Genomic DNA, 17405 nt, shown 5'->3' with positions numbered 1-17405 from the left:
TGACCCACTTCTCGCATCCAACCTTTACTTTAATCCACATAATTCTTGAATTTACACATTCATATTCTCTTTTCTCCTTCCATAACTGATCATTTAACATTACTGCTACCCCTTCCTTTGCTCTAACTCTCTCAGATACTCCAGATTTAATCCCATTTATTTCCCCCCACTGAAACTCTCCTACCCCCTTCAGCTTTGTTTCGCTTAGGGCCAGGACATCCAACTTCTTTTCATTCATAACATCAGCAATCATCTGTTTCTTGTCATCCGCACTACATCCACGCACATTTAAGCAACCCAGTTTTATAAAGTTTTTCTTCTTCTCTTTTTTAGTAATTGTATACAGGAGAAGGGGTTACTAGCCCATTGCTCCCGGCATTTTAGTCGCCTCATACGACACGTATGGCTTACGGAGGAAAGATTCTTTTCCACTTCCCCATGGACAATAGAAGAAATAAAAAAGAACAAGAGCTATTTAGAAAAAGGAGAAAAACCTAGATGTATGTATATATATATATATGCATGTGCGTGTCTGTGAAGTGTGACCAAAGTGTTAGTAGGAGTAGCAAGATATCCCTGTTATCTTAGCGTGTTTATGAGACAGAAAAAGAAACCAGCAATCCTACCATCATGCAAAACAATTACAGGTTTTTGTTTCACAGTCATCTGGCAGGACGGTAGTACTTCCCTGGGTGGTTGCTGTCTACCAACCTACTACCTACTCCAGTCAGTGGTTATATTCAGTGGAATATAACCACTTCGGTGAGTGGTTATATTCCACTGAATATAACCACTCACCGCAGTGGTTATTCCACTGAATATAACCACTCATTGGAGTGGTTATATTCTGTAGAATATAACCACTCACTGCAGTGGTTATTCCACTGAATATAACCACTCACTGCAGTGGTTATATTCCACTGAATATAACCACTCACTGCAGTGGTTATAATGCTCCCCAATGCTTATGTACAGATTATAATAATAATAATAATAATAATAATAATAATAATAATATTTATTTCTACCAGTACATGTACAAGGTATACAGACCATAGCTGACATCAATGACATACTACTATATAGAAAGCCGCTTGTTAGGCTGAGTATTTCGGACAAATTAATTCTTTGTCCCAGGATGCGACCCACACCAGTAGACTAACTCCTAGGTACCTATTTTACTGATGGGTGAACATAGACAATCGGTGTAAAGAAACACGACTAATGTTTCTACCCGCACTGGGAATCGAACGCGGACCCTCGCCGTGTGAAACGAGAGCTTTTGACTACCGCCCACAGGATGGACTGTGATGAATAAACATATTAAACAACCTGGCCGCCGAAACGTCTTACCAAATGATAAAAAAAGCAATATCTCATTTGCATTCTCAACTACAGAAATGTTTCGAAGGTAGAGACCTGATTTCAGACTTGGGACCTGATTTCCAACTTGGGACCTTGTTGTTAGGTAAGACACATATGCAACAGTTAGGTATCTTTATTTCGAAACGTTTCGCCTACACAGTAGGCTTCTTCAGTCGAGTACAGAAAAGTTGACAAAGACGTGAAGACGATGTAATCAGTCCATCTGACTGATTACATCGTCTTCAAGTATCTTCTGCTTCTATCAACTTTTCTGTACTCGACTGAAGAAGCCTACTGTGTAGGCGAAACATTTCGAAATAAAGATACCTAACTGTTGCATATGTGTCTTACCTAACAATCTGTTGGTATTTTATACCATTTTAATGTTGGGACCTTGTTACTTAGCGTGACCTGAAGTCCAAATTCTTTATTATTGTTTGTGAAAATGTTTAACAGTTAATTTCAGACAGAGTGATATAGAATGGAACTTACCTGTCACCTGTGTAGAGCGTGATGACACACTGTAGCTGCCTCTGTCTGTAGGATTGTACGTTCCTGTGATTGTTATTTTACATTCCAGTGAATGTAAAGCTGTACGTTTAAGTGAGTATATGAACGCAAGTTCCAGTTAGTGTTTCACTTTACGTACAGTTGACTGTATGTGACATTTGCTACGGTCTTACATTTTGTAGCTAAGGACTCTACGGTCCAGTGATTCCGTTTCACTGACTGTACATCAGACTGTCAGACTGAGCATTGGGATGCGTATATACGGTACAACTTATCCTTAGTGTGGAGTCGCTAGGAGAGACGGAGGAAGCTATCGGTCGAAACGTCGATACGCAAGACGGAAGATGCCGTTAGACGGGACGTGACAGAGACGGAGGAGGCTGTTGGACGAGACGGCGGGATTGGCTTGGTTCCTCGTCAATCTCAGGGTTCGATACCGGGGCAATATTTCCGTGACTTTTACCGGAATTTGTGGGAGCAATAATTTCCAACGTTAGTGGTTGTGGCCGTCAGTCTGAGAGGCAACAAAGGTACCCTTTTTTTTTTTTATTTCGATTGGATACTATCAAGTTTCTCTGAGTTTATTCTTGAAAAAGGGCCTCGGCTGAAAGTCGAAATATACATCTAGTCTCTTTTACGTGTATAACTGTCGATATAATTGATTATCTCTCAGCATTGCTTCGAGACTACGATACTCTACACTAACTCCGAGGTTGAGGGACTAATTACCTCATCTTTGGTACATAGTTCTACAGTCTTCCTATTATGACCTTGAATCTGTATTGATAAAGCCACTGGATGGGCGAAACGTCTACAAATAAAGATACCCAGATGCTGCACATGTGTAATTCTTCGCTACTTCGAGGTCAGCAGACAAATAGCTAAAACTTTCAGTTCGAAGTGACAAATAGGGTTGGGGATGTGTTAGCCAGTTCAAGGATGCTGTTGCTGTCAGTCACTTGATTAGGGTCGCCCCCCTTCCAGCCACTTACAAGACTCTTTACCAACCACGCACTTTCACACACGGACTATGTCCCGAAAAGTAAAGTTTAAGGAGAGTCAGTATTTGAGTCGCTCTCCTGAAGAATTTCTGATTGTCAGAATTTTCAAAATGCCTCACCTGTTGGGACGACGAGAATCCAATTCTGTTTTAGCACGACAAGACCAAGAATTTCATAAATTCTGTCATGGCAAGACAAGACCAAGAATTATATCAATTCCGTCATGGCACCAGACAAAGAATTAATAAATTCCATCTTGACACGACAAGACCAAGAATTACAAAAATTCCATCTTGACACGACAAGACCAAGAATTACATAAATTCCATCTTGATACCACAAGACCAAGAATTATATTTCGTGTCCTTCCAAGATCGTTATCACAATTCTCTTCAGATATCGCAGAATAAGTGTTATCGTAAGTCACTACTAAACTTTACCGACAGTAACTTTGTAGTAAGTCGCTTCTGTCCAGGTAATTAGGTGACTGTCTCGGGTGAGTGAGGACAGTAGGTGTGTGAGGGGACGTAGGAGGCTGGCTGGGTGAGGGGAGTCCTGGGGCAGAGCGCAACACCCCACCATCCACACTACCCGGAGTCCCGAGCTACACTGAGGGGAAACTGCCCTCACTACCCCTTACCCGAGATTACCTCCCCTTACTCCCTCCTCCTTCCATCACTTACCTTCCTTCACTCTCTCCTTCCCTTCCCTTCAATTCCCTTCTTTCTTCCTCCCCTCACCCTCCCTCACTATCCTTCCCTGACCCTCAATATCCACCCCTCACCCTCCCTCACTATCCTTCCCTCACCCTCCCTTACAATCCTTCCCTCACCCTCACTATCCTCCCCTCACCCTCCTTCACTATCCTTCCCTCACCCTCCCTCACTATCCTTCCCTCACCCTCACTATCCTTCCCTCACCCTCACTATTCTCCCCTCACCCTCCCTCACTATCCTCCCCTCACCCTCATTCACTATCCTTCCCTCACCCTCACTATCCTCCCCTCACCCTCGCTATCCTCCCCTCACCCACATTCACTATCCTTCCTTCACCCTCCCTCACTATCCTCCCCTCACCCTCACTATCCTCCCCTCACCCACCCTCAATATCCTTCCCACACCCTCCCTCAATATCCTCCCCTCACCCTCATTATCCTCTCCTAACCCTTCCTCACTATCCTCCCCTCACTCTCCCTCACTATCCTTCCCTCATCCTCACTATCCTCCCCTCACCCTCACTATCCTCCCCTCACCCACCCTCAATATCCTTCCCACACCCTCCCTCAATATCCTCCCCTCACCCTCATTATCCTCTCCTAACCCTTCCTCACTATCCTCCCCTCACTCTCCCTCACTATCCTTCCCTCATCCTCACTATCCTCCCCTCACCCTCACTATCCTCCCTTCACTCACCCTCACTATCCTTCCCTCACTCACCCTCACTATCCTCCCCTCACTCTCCCTCACCATCCTCCCCTCATTCACCCTCACTATCCTCCCCTCACTCTCCCTCACTATTCTCCCCTCACTCACAATCACTATCCTCCCCTCACTCACCCTCACTATCCTCCCCTCACTCTCCCTCACTATCATCCACTCACTCTCACTATCCTCCCCTCACTCACGCTCACTATCCTCCCCTCACTCTCCCTCACTGTCTTCCCCTCACTCACCCTCACTATCCTCCCCTCACTCTCACTATCCTCCCCTCACCCTCACTATCCTCCCCTCACTCACCCTCACTATCCTCCCCTCACTCACCCTCATTATCCTCCCCTCACTCTCCCTCACTATCCTTCCCTCACCCTCACTATCCTCCCCACACCCTCACTATCCTCCCCTCACTCACCCTCACTATCCTCCCCTCACTCTCCCTCACTGTCTTCCCCTCACTCACCCTCACTATCCTCCCCTCACTCTCCATCACTATCCTCCACTCACTCTCCCTCACTATCCTCCCCTCACTCTCCCTCACTATCCTCCCCTCACTCTCCCTCACTATATTCCCCTCACACTCCCTCATTATCCTCCCCTCACACTCCCTCACCATCCTCCCCTCACACTCCCTCACTATCCTCCCCTCACTCTCCCTCACTATCCTCCCCTCACTCTCCCTCACTATCCTCCCCTCACACTCCCTCACTATCCTCCCCTCACTCATCCTCGCTATCCTCCCCTCACTCACCCTCACTATCCTCCCCTCACTCATACTCACTATCCTCCCCTCACTCTCCTTCACTATCCTCCCCTCACTCTCCCTAACTATCCTCCCCTTACTCTCCCTCACTACCCTCCCCTCACTCTCCCTCACTATCCTCCCCTCACCCTCACTATCCTCCCCTCACTCACCCTCACTATCCTCCCCTCACTCTCCCTCACTACCCTCCCCTCACTCACCTTCACTATCCTCCCCTCACCCTCACTATCCTCCCCTCACTCTCCCTCACTACCCTCCCCTAACTCTCCCTCACTATCCTCCCATTACCCTCACCATCCTCCCATTACCCTCACTATCCTCCGCTCACTCACCCTCACTATCCTCCCCTCACTCACCCTCACCATCCTCCCATTACCCTCACTATCCTCCCCTCACTCACCCTCACTATCCTCCCCTCACTCACCCTCACTATCCTCCCCTCACTCACCCTCACTATCCTCCCATCACCCTCACCATCCTCCCATTACCCTCACTATCCTCCCCTCACTCACCCTCACTATCCTCCCCTCACTCACCCTCACTATCCTCCCATCACCCTCACCATCAATATTAACATCAACAAATCTTCCGGATTAATATTTATTATTTCATTTATCAGTAAATACTTTTATTATTAAGTTAAAATGAATGTTTGAAGGAGAGAACGTAGAGGAGAAGGAAGCAGAAGAGAAGGAAGCAGAAGAGAAGGAAGCAGAAGAGAAGGAAGCAGAAGAGAAGGAAGCAGAAGAGAAGGAAGTAGAAGAGAAGGAAGCAGAAGAGAAGGAAGCAGAAGAGAAGGAAGCAGAAGAGAAGGAAGCAGAAGAGAAGGAAGCAGAAGAGAAGGAAGCAGAAGAGAAGGAAGCAGAAGAGAAGGAAGCAGAAGAGAAGGAAGCAGAAGAGAAGGAAGCAGAAGAGAAGGAAGCAGAAGAGAAGGAAGTAGAAGAGAAGGAAGCAGAAGAGAAGGAAGCAGAAGAGAAGGAAGTAGAAGAGAAGGAAGTAGAAGAGAAGGAAGTAGAAGAGAAGGAAGCAGAAGAGAAGGAAGTAGAAGAGAAGGAAGTAGAAGAGAAGGAAGTAGAAGTAGTAGAAGTGAAGGAAGTAGAAGTGAAGTAGAAGTGAAGGAAGTAGAAGTGAAGGAAGTAGAAGTGAAGTAGAAGTGAAGGAAGTAGAAGAGAAAGAAGAAGAGAAGGAAGTAGAAGAGAAGGAAGTAGAAGAGAAGGAAGTAGAAGTGAAAAAAGTAGAAGTGAAAAAAGTAGAAGTGAAAAAAGTAGAAGTGAAGGAAGTAGAAGTGAAGTAGAAGTGAAGGAAGTAGAAGAGAAGTAGAAGAGAAGGAAGTAGAAGTGAAGTAGAAGTGAAGGAAGTAGAAGTGAAGTAGAAGAGAAGGAAGTAGAAGTGAAGTAGAAGCGAAGGAAGTAGAAGTGAAGGAAGTAGAAGTGAAGTAGAAGTGAAGGAAGTAGAAGAGAAGTAGAAGAGAAGGAAGTAGAAGCGAAGGAAGTAGAAGTGAAGGAAGTAGAAGTGAAGGAAGTAGAAGCGAAGGAAGTAGAAGTGAAGGAAGTAGAAGTGAAGTAGAAGTGAAGGAAGTTGAAGTGAAGTAGAAGTGAAGGAAGTAGTAGAGAAGGAAGTAGAGGTGAAGTAGAAGAGAAGGAAGTAAAGTGAAGTAGAAGTGAAGGAAGTAGAAGAGAAGGAAGTAGAAGAGAAGGAAGTAGAAGAGAAGGAAGTAGAAGAGAAGGAAGTAGAAGAGAAGGAAGCAGAAGAGAAGGAAGTAGAGGTGAAGTAGAAGAGAAGGAAGTAGATGTGAAGTGGAAGTGAAGGAAGAAGAAGAAAAGAAAGTAGAAGAGAAGGAAGTAGAAGATAAGGAGTAGAAGTGAAGGGAGTAGAAGTGAAGGGAGTAGAAGAGAAGTAGAAGTGAAGGAAGTAGAAGTGAAGTAAAAGTGAGGGAAATAGAAGAGAAGGAAGTAGAAGAGAAGTAAGTAGAAGAGAAGGAAGTAGAAGTGAAGGAATTAGAAGTGAAGGAAGTAGAAGAGAAGGAAGTAGGAGAGAAGGAAGTAGAAGTGAAGTAGAAGAGAAGGAAGAAGTAGAGAAGGAAGTAGAAATGAAATGGAAGTGAAGGAAGTAGAAGTGAAGGAAGTAGAAGTGAAGGAAGTAGAAGGGAAGGAAGTAGGAGAGAAGGAAGTAGAAGTGAAATAGAAGAGAAGGAAGTAGAAGAGAAGGAAGTAGAAGAGAAGGAAGTAGAATTGAAAGAAGTAGAAGAGAAGGAAGAAGAAGTGAAGTAAGTAGAAGTGAATTAGTAGAGAAGGAAGTAGAAGAGAAGGAAGTAGAAGAGAAGGAAGTAGAAGAGAAGGAAGTAGAAGAGAAGGAAGTAGAAGTGAAGTAGAAGTGAAGGAAGTAGAAGTGAAGTAGAAGTGAAGGAAGTAGAAGTGAAGGATGTAGAAGACAAGGAAGTAGAAGAGAAGGAAGTAGAAGAGAAGGAAGTGGAAGAGAAGGGAGTAGAAGAGAAGGAAATAGAAGAGAAGGAAGTAGAATTGAAATAGAAGAGAAGGAAGTAGAAGAGAAGCAAGTAGAAGAGAAGGAAGTAGAAGAAAAGGAAGTAGAAGAGAAGGAAGTAGAAGTGAAGGAAGTAAAAGTGAAGTATAAGTTAAAAAAGTAGAAGAGAAGGAAGTATAAGAGAAGGAAGTAGAAGTGAAGTAGAAGAGAAGGAAGTAGAAGTGAAGTAGAAGTGAAGGAAGTAGAATTGAAGGAAGTAGAATTGAAGGAAGTAGAATTGTAGGGAGTAGAAGAGAAGTAGAAGTGAAGGAAGTAGAAGTGAAGTAGAAGTGAAGGATGTAGAAGTGAAGTAGAAGTGAAGGAAGTAGAAGAGAAAAAAGTTGAATAGAAGGAAATAGAAGAGAGGGAAGTAGAGGTTAAGGAAGTAGAAGTGAAGGAAGTAGAAGTGAAGGAAGTAGAAGAGAAGGAAGTAGAAGAAAAGGAAGTAGAAGTGAAGGAAGTAGAAGTGAAGGAAGTAGAAGAGAAGGAAGTAGAAGAAAAGGAAGTAGAAGAGAAGGAAGTAGAAAAGAAGGAAATAGAAGTGAACGACGTAGAAGTGAAGCAAGTAGAAGTGAAGTAGAAGTGAAGGAAGTAAAAGTGAAGTAAAAGTGAAGAAAGTAGAAGAGACGGAAGTAGAAGTGAAGTAGAAGAGAAGGAAGTAGAAGTGAAGTAGAAGTGAAGGAAGTAGAAGTGAAGTAGAAGAGAAGGAAGTAGAAGTGAAGTAGAAGAGAAGGAAGTAGAAGTGAAGGAAGTAGAAGTGAAGGAAGTAGAAGTGAAAAAAAAGAAGAAGAGAAGGAAATAGAAGAGAAGGAAGTAGAAGTGAAGGAAGTAGAAGAGAAGGAAGTAGAAGAGAAGGAAGTTAAAGTGAAGGAATTAGAAGACAAGGAAGTAGAAGAGAAGGAATTAGAATTTAAGGAAGAAGAAGAGAAGGAAGTAGAAGAAAAGGAAGTAGAAGTGAAGTAGAAGTGGAGGAAGCAGAAGAGAAGAAAGTAGAAGAGAAGGAAGTAGAAGTGAAGTAGAAGTGAAGGAATTAGAAGAGAAGGAAGTATAAGAGAAGGAAGTAGAAGAGAAGGAATTAGAAGTGAAGTAGAAGTGAAGGAAGTAGAAGAGAAGGAAGTAGAAGAGAAGGAAGTAGAAGTGAAAGAAGTAGAAGAGAAGGATGTAGAAGAGAAGGAAGTAGAGAAGGAAATAGAAGTGAAGTAGAAGTGAAGGAAGTAGAGAAGGAAGTAGAAGTGAAGTAGAAGTGAAGGAAGTAGAAGAGAAGGAAGTAGAAGTGAAGGAAGTAGAAGTGAAGGAAGTAGAAGTGAAGGAAGTAAAAGTGAAGGAAGTAGAAGTGAAGGAAGTAGAAGTGAAGGAAGTAGAAGAGAAGGAAGTAGAGGTGAAGTAGAAGTGAAGGAAGCAGAAGAGAAGGAAGTAGAAGAAAAGGAAGAAGAACAGAAGGAAGTAGAAGAGAAGGAAGTAGAAGTGAAGGAAGTAGAAGTGAAGGAAGAAGAAGTGAAGTAGAAGTGAAGGAAGAAGAAGAGAGGAAGTAGAAGTGAAGTAGAAGTGAAGGAAGCAGAAGAGAAGGAAGTAAAAGTGAAGTAGAAGTGAAGGAAGTAGAAGTGAAGTAGAAGTGAAGGAAGTAGAAGAGAAGGTAGTAGAAGAGAAGGAAGTAGAAGAGAAGGAAGCAGAAAAGAAGGAAGTAGAAGAGAAGGAAGTAAAAGTGAAGTGGAAGAGAGGTAGAAGAGAAGGAAGAAGAAGACAAAAGAAGTAGAAGTGAAGTAGAAGTGAAGGAAGTAGAAGAGAAGGAAGTAGAAGTGAAAGAAGTAGAAGAGAAGGAAGTAGAAGAGAAGGAAGTAGAAGAGAAGGAAGTAGAAGTGAATGGAGTAGAAGGGAAGGGAGTAGAAGAGAAGCAGAAGTGAAGGAAGTAGAAGTGAAGTAGAAGTGAAGGAAGTAGAAGTGAAGGAAGTAGAAGTATAGTAGAAGTGACGGAAGTAGAAGAGAAGGAAGTAGAAGAGAAAGAAGTAGAAGAGAAGGAAGTTGGAGAGAAGGAAGTAGAAGTGGAGTAGAAGTGAAGGAAGTAGAAGAGAAGGAAGTGAAGGAAGTAGAAGAGAAGGAAGTAGGAGAGAAGGAAGTAGGATAGAAGGATGTAGAAGTGAAGTAGAAGTGAAGGAAGTAGAAGTAAAGTAGAAGTGAAGGAAGTAGAAGAGAAGGAAGTAGAAGAGAAAGAAGTAGGAGAGAAGGAAGTAGAAGAGAAGGAAGTAGAAGACAAGGAAGTAGAAGTGAAGGGAGTAGAAGAGAAGTAGAAGTGAAGGAAGTAGAAGTGAAGTAGAAGTGAAAGAAGTAGAAGTGAAGTAGAAGTGAAGGAAGTAGAAGTGAAATAGAAGTGAAGGAAGTAGAAGTGAAGGAAGTAGAAGAGAAGAAAGTAGAAGAGAAGGAAGTAGGAGAGAATGAAGTAGAAGTGAAGTAGAAATGAAGGAAGTAGAAGTGAAATAGAAGTGAAGGAAGTAGAAGTGAAGGAAGTAGAAAAGAAGAAAGAAGAATAGAAGGAAGTAGGAGAGAAGGAAGTAGAAGTGAAGTAGAAGTGAAGGAAGTAGAAGAGAAGGAAATAGGAGAGAAGGAAGTAGAAGAGAAGGAAGCAGAAGAGAAGGAAGTAGAAGTGAAGAGAGTAGAAGAGAAGTAGAAGTTTCGGAAGTAGAAGCGAAGTAGAAGTGATGGAAGTAGAAGTGAAGTAGAAGAGAAGGAAGTAGAAGAGAAGGAAGTAGAAGAGAAGGAAGTATAAGAGAAGGAAGTAGAAGCGAAGGAAGTAGAAGCGAAGGAAGTAGAAGCGAAGGAAGTAGAAGCGAAGGAAGTAGAAGAGAAGGAAGTAAAAGAGAAGGAAGTAGGAGAGAAGGAAGTAGGAGAGAAGGAAGTAGAAGGAAGAAGGAGAGAAGGAAGTAGAAGAGAAGGAAGGCGAGAAAAAAGTAGAAGAGAAGGAAGTAGAAGGAAGTAGAAGAGTAGGAAGTAGGAGAGAAGGAAGTAGAAGAGAAGGAAGTAAAAGGGATGGAAGTAGGAGAGAAGGAAGTAGAAGAGAAGTAGAAGAGAAGGAAGTAGAAGGAAGTAGGAGAGAAGGAAGTAGAAGAGAAGGGAGTAGAAGGAAGTAGGAGAGAAGGAAGTAGAAGAGAAGGAAGTAGGAGATAAGGAAGTAGGAGAGAAGGAAGTAGGAGAGAAGGAAGTAGGAGAGAAGGAAGAAGGAGAGAAGGAAGTAGAAGAGAAGGAAGTTGAAGAGAAGGAAGTAGAAGAGAAGGAAGTAGAAGTAAAGGAAGTAGAAGTGAAGGAAGTAGAAGAGAAGTAAGTAGAAGAGAAGTAAATAGAAGAGAAGTAAGTAGAAGAGAAGTGAGTAGAAGAGAAGGAAGTAGAAGAGAAGGAAGTAGGAGAGAAGGAAGTAGAAGGTAGTAGGAGTGAAGGAAGAAGAAGAGAAGAAAGAAGGAGAGAAGGAAGTAGAAGAGAAGGAAGTAGAAGAGAAGTAAGTAGAAGAGAAGGAAGAAGGAGAGAAGGAAGAAGGAGAGAAGGAAGAAGGAGAGAAGGAAGTAGAAGAGAAGGAAGTATAAGAGAAGGAAGTATAAGAGAAGGAAGTAGAAGAGAAGGAAGTAGAAGAGAAGGAAGTAGAAGAGAAGGAAGTAGAAGAGAAGGAAGTAGGAGAGAAGGAAGTAGAAGAGAACTAAGTAGAAGAGCAGGAAGTAGGAGAGAAGGAAGTAGAAGAGAAGGAAGTAGAAGAGAAGGAAGTAGGAGAGAAGGAAGTAGAAGAGAAGGAAGTAGAAGAGAAGGAAGTAGGAGAGAAGGAAGTAGAAGAGAAGGAAGTATAAGAGAAGGGAGTAGAAGGAAGTAGGAGAGAAGGAAGTAGGAGAGAAGGAAGTAGAAGAGAAGGAAGTAGTAGATAAGGAAGTAGGAGAGAAGGAAGTAGGAGAGAAGGAAGTAGGAGAGAAGGAAGTAGAAGTAGGAGAGAAGGAAGTAGGAGAGAAGGAAGCAGAAGAGAAGGAAGTAGAAGAGAAGGAAGTAGAAGTGACGGAAGTAGAAGTGAAGGAAGTAGAAGTGAAGGAAGTAGAAGAGAAGTAAGTAGAAGGTAAGTAGAAGAGAAGTAAGTAGAAGAGAAGGAAGTAGGAGAGAAGGAAGTAGGAGAGAAGGAAGTAGAAGTGAAGGAAGAAGGAGAGAAGGAAGTAGAAGAGAAGGAAGTAGAAGAGAAGTAAGTAGAAGAGAAGGAAGAAGGAGAGAAGGAAGAAGGAGAGAAGGAAGTAGAAGAGAAGGAAGTAGAAGAGAAGGAAGTAGAAGAGAAGGAAGTAGGTGAGAAGGAAGTAGAAGAGAAGGAAGTAGGAGAGAAGGAAGTAGGAGAGAAGGAAGTAGGAAAGAAGGAAGTAGGAGAGAAGGAAGTAGAAGGAAGTAGAAGAGAAGGAAGTAGAAGAGAAGGAAGTAGGAGAGAATGAACTAGAAGGAAGTAGGAGAGAAGGAAGTAGAAGAGAAGGAATTAGAATAGAAGGAAGTAGGATTGAAGGAAGTAAAAGAGATGGAAGTAGAAGAGAAAAAAGTAGAAGGAAGTAGTAGAGAAGGAAGTAGAAGAGAAGGAAGTAGAAGAGAAGGAAGTAGAAGAGAAGGAAGTAGAAGGGAATGAAGTAGAAGAGAAGGAAGTAGAAGAGAAAGAATTAGAAAAGAAAAAAATAGAAGAGAAGGATGTAGAACTGAAGAAGAGAGGGAAGTAGAAGAGAAGGAAGTAGGAGAGAAGGAAGTAGAAGATAATTTGTAGAGGAGAATAAGGCAGAGGAGAAGTAGAGGAGAAGTAGAAAAGGAAGTATTTCAGTAGTAGAGGAAATGGGGGTTGAAGAGAAGGAAGTAGATGAGAAGGAGAAGGAAGCAGATGAGAAGAAAGTAGAGGAGATAAAGGAAGGAGAGAAAAATAAACTGGAAGGATATTGAACACGACGAAGAAATTTAAATTCAGGGTGAAACGTCGCTGTGACTTTCTCTCAGTGATTTAGAAAGCTGCAAAAAATTACTTTCAAATTAAGAAAGTAATTGTTAAATGTTTGATACATGTGTTGTATATTCTTGCACTTACCCAAATGTATTTGTGGGGGTCGAGTCTCGGCTCCCAGGCGCACCCCTGTGCTACCCCTGATCTGCATATAAGAACATAAGAACGAAGGAACACTGCAGAAGGCCTCCTGGCCCATGCGAGACAGGTCCAAGTCTCCTACCGGCTTAAGCCAATGCACCCAACCTAGTCAGGTCAGGTCACATTGACTTAAGGGAGGAACACGGCAACCGACCTGGTAGCACAAGCTATCAGGTCCAACTCACACCCACCCACATCCACTCATGTATTTATCCAACCTATTTTTAAAGCTACACAACGTTCTGGCCTCTATAACTGTACTCGGGAGTTTGTTCCACTCATCCACAACTCTATTACCAAACCAGTACTTTCCTATATCCTTCCTGAATCTGAATTTTTCCAACTTAAAACCATTGCTGCGAGTCCTGTCTAGGCTAGATATTTGATGCTTCAGGAGTCTGTCATCTTAGCTGAAACATTCTGAGCTTCAGCTATCAGAGAAAGAGTGGCTGAGTACCTGCCTTGGGTAATGTCATAAACAGTAGAGTGACACCCGCCAATCAGAGTGACAGCGCCAATCAGAGTGACACCGCCAATCAGAGTGATACCCGCCAATCAGAGTGACACCGCCAGTGTGACACCGCCAGAGTGACACCCACCAGAGTGACACCCACCAGAGTGACACCATCAATCAGAGTGACACCCAGCAGAGTGACAACCACCAGAGTGACACCGCCAGAGTGATACCCGCCAGAGTGACACTGGCAATCAGAGTGACACCCGCCAATCAGAGTGACACCCGCCAGAGTGACACCCACCAGAGTGACACCCACCAGAGTGACACCACCAATCAGAGTGACACCCAGCAGAGTGACAACCACCAGAGTGACACCGCCAATCAGAGTGACACCCACCAGAGTGACACCCACCAGAGTGACACCGCCAGTCAGAGTGACACCCACCAGAGTAACACCGCCAATCAGAGTGACATCCACTAGAGTGACACCCACCAGAGTGACACCGCCAATCAGAGTGACACCCATCAGAGTGACACCGCCAATCAGAGTGACATCCACTAGAGTGACACCCACCAGAGTGACACCGCCAATCAGAGTGACATCAACTAGAGTGACACCCACCAGAGTGACACCGCCAATCAGAGTGACACCCACCAGTGACACCGCCAATCAGACACCCACCAGAGTGACACCGCCAATCAGAGTGACATCCACTAGAGTGACACCCACCAGAGTGACACCGCCAATCAGAGTGACATCCACTAGAGTGACACCCACCAGAGTGACACCGCCAATCAGAGTGACACCCACCAGAGTGACACCGCCAATCAGAGTGACACCCACCAGAGTGACACCGCCAATCAGAGTGACATCCACTAGAGTGACACCCACCAGAGTGACACCGCCAATCAGAGTGACATCCACTAGAGTGACACCCACCAGAGTGACACCGCCAATCAGAGTGACACCCACCAGAGTGACACCGCCAATCAGAGTGACACCCACCAGAGTGACACCGCCAATCAGAGTGACACCCACCAGAGTGACACCGCCAATCAGAGTGACACCCACCAATCAAGATGGTATAAAACTAGGACCTCCTAATCCTCTCTTTCTGGTTTTAAAAAACACTGGTTTTTAGTGTTTCCAGTAGAAACCGTGTAGCAGATATTCCTCCTTAGCCTCAGGTTATGACTGAAGTACGTGTACGTTGCTGTACTTTGTCTTGCCTAGAAAAGAAAACTGTTTTCGTTTTCTTTACCACGTTTTCTTTACCATTTCTGTTTTTCTGGTAATACTTAGGATGCGAATTACATTGTGCTGCAGTTACCTTATGTAATGTTGTGTACCTATCTTTCCCCCTCACACAGAGCAAGTACATTAGTACAAGAGGTGATCTAAGTTGTACTTCTGAGTACAAGTGTAAAGAGTAATTACCGAGAAATAGTTGGAACAATGCATTATTATCCGTCACATCGGTGGCTCTATGCCATCGCTTACTTGTTTAGCTCTAGTAATCTCTAAATACAAATGCCTGACTTAGAAGGGATCATCGTCTGATTTTTCCTAAGAGCATAACGACTTTGTAGTCCTGAGTTTCTTGACGATGAGTGTACACACACACCAGACCTTCACTCATTTACATTTTCCTTCCCTTTTCATCAAAGACTGCAAGAAAACAGCTCTTCAGATCATCAGTTTTCCACAAGGTTTTCTAAAGTCCTGTTTTCTTAAGTCCTGTTTTCTAAAGTCCTGTTTTCTTAAGTCCTGTTTTCTAAAGTCCTGTTTTCTAAAGTCCTGTTTTCTAAAGTCCTGTTTTCTAAAGTCCTGTTTTCTAAAGTTCTGTTTTCTAGTCCTGTTTTCGAAAGTCCTGTTTTCTAGTCCTGTTTTCTAGTCCTGTTTTCTAAAGTCCTGTTTTCTAAAGTCCTGTTTTCTAAAGTCCTATCTTCTAAAGTCCTGTTTTCTATAGTCCTGTTTTTTAAAGTCCTGTTTTCTAAAGTCCTGTTTTCTATAGTCCTGTTTTCTAAAGTCCTGTTTTCTAAAGTCCTGTCTTCTAAAGTCCTGTTTTCTATAGTCCTGTTTTCTAAAGTCCTGTTTTCTAAAGTCCTGTTTTCTAAAGTCCTGTTTTCTAAAGTCCTGTTTTCTAAAGTCCTATCTTCTAAAGTCCTGTTTTCTATAGTCCTGTTTTTTAAAGTCCTGCGCCTCAAGCACTGTGTCCTTGATCTCTTCGCAATAAGCATTTACTTTTCCAGTAAAAGAAAGAGTACATAACTACTGCTATTTCCAGTTACACGAAAATATACTGAAACTGCCATTGGTTCTTAGTACAACCTAAATAATAAGCTTGATTTCCAGACATGTCTGTAAATATTTCAGTACTGTTGTTCATGGAATATGGTACCATAAGTGTAGCCCTCTGAAGAGCAAAACTGAAACTAGCATTATTCCCTAGTCTGGCTGCCCCTTGTGCTATACTGGGAGACACGCTTCCAGATTTATCCATCTGTCAGTTCTCCCTGCTTCAGTGTCTCCTCTTGCTCTCGTTCAGAACTCTCAGGAGCTAATTAACGCTGTTCTTTAACAACTTCTAACTGCATAAAAGCTAACATCTCTGCTTTGCCTAAACCTTCACTATTTTGGAAAAGTCGCAAAAACCAGCAATAACGAACGACCCACAGGAGAAATAATAGGTCATGGACTGTTTCTTAAGCAATGCTGCTAGAAGAAGACCGATTTGAATTCAAAGACGCACTTTAACCTTCCTCTGTGCTTGCTGTCCCCACTACCTATAATATGCACTCTTATCCACGCACACTTAGAAATATTAGTAAACTCACTGATAATAAGAGACGTGTTGATCAGGTTCCAGATGCTACAGTCAAGTTTTAAGAGGAAGATTGGTGGCTAGGCTGCCTCTTCGGCCGCCAAGATGAGTTTGATTAACAGGACAAGATTCACTTCAATAATCCCTATTTATATATCAACAGCCGTAGCCCAGGGGTGAAGAGCGCATCTTATTACTGAAGTAAGAGGTTCGAATCCCCCGGACTAAGAAGCAAGAAAAATCATAATCCAGCAGTTCAGTTCAAGTTTCCTCCTGTATTTTAAACCCCTGTGTAATGGCCTGTTTACTTTAATCCACACGCAGAAGAGCTTATCACAATGAGTAACAATATTTTCTGTAAAAGGACCAGTGCAACTATATGACCTAAATATTATCGTCACTACCACCGACACAAGAGGTCGAGTCGTCATACTTAACACCAGTGACTACAACACCAAAATGATGGACCTTTTGTCTGATCAGTCTACATACAAGCCCATCAGCACACAACAGTGGCAGACACCCACCCATGATTTCTTATGCAAAACCAGACAAATACTCAAACACATTAGAGAAGGGGAGAAACTTCTGTTCTTGATACCCACCAACCCTAAACCAGCACACATGTATGGTTTACCCAAGACCCATAAACATGATATTCCTCTCAATCCAATCACCTCAGGTATAGGCAGTGCACCACACAAAACTAGCCGAAGTTTATGCCAAACATCTTTCCTGCCTTCTGGGGACCATCAGCCCCGCTCATCTTAGGCATTCAGCCGACCTTCTCATCCGTATCAGAAACCTCTCCATCCGAAACAAGAAACTAAGTAGTTTGGACGTAACTTCTCTCTTCATTAAAGTACCCACCACACAAGCCACTAACGTTCTACGACGTCAAGTCAATCAAAACCTTAATCTTCCTCTACCTCGCGGAGATCCTGTCGAGTTGATTGGACTCTGCATTAATTTCAATTGCTTTTCTTTAAATAACAGGCTCTGCAAACTATCTTATGGTATGGGAATGGGATCCCCCATCAGCGCCGTGATGTTGAATACTTCACGATTATCATCCCCACCAACGTCACTTGGTTACGTTACGTGGACGACGTCCTCATAATAACTCCCAAACGTTTTGAACCGACTATCCAGGTTACACTAGAAGAAGAGTCCAATGACAAGCTACCTATTCTAGACGTCCTCATACACAAAGTAAATGATCTAAAATTTCAAGTTTACCGTAACCCTGAAGACAAAAATGATCTCGCCCACTTCTATTCCAATCAAAATGATCTATATTTCTCTTCCTTTTTCATCAAAGACTGCAAGAAGACAGCTCTTCAGATCATTACTTCTCCACGCACCAACACCACTCCTAACAAAGTTATAATCCTTCCCAACAGCCA

The sequence above is a fragment of the Cherax quadricarinatus genome, unplaced genomic scaffold (assembly GCF_038502225.1).
Source record: "Cherax quadricarinatus isolate ZL_2023a unplaced genomic scaffold, ASM3850222v1 Contig6, whole genome shotgun sequence".
NCBI classification, from domain to species: Eukaryota; Metazoa; Arthropoda; class Malacostraca; order Decapoda; family Parastacidae; genus Cherax; species Cherax quadricarinatus.
The sequence above is the reverse complement of the archived record's forward strand: the minus strand, read 5'-3'. Positions refer to the sequence as shown.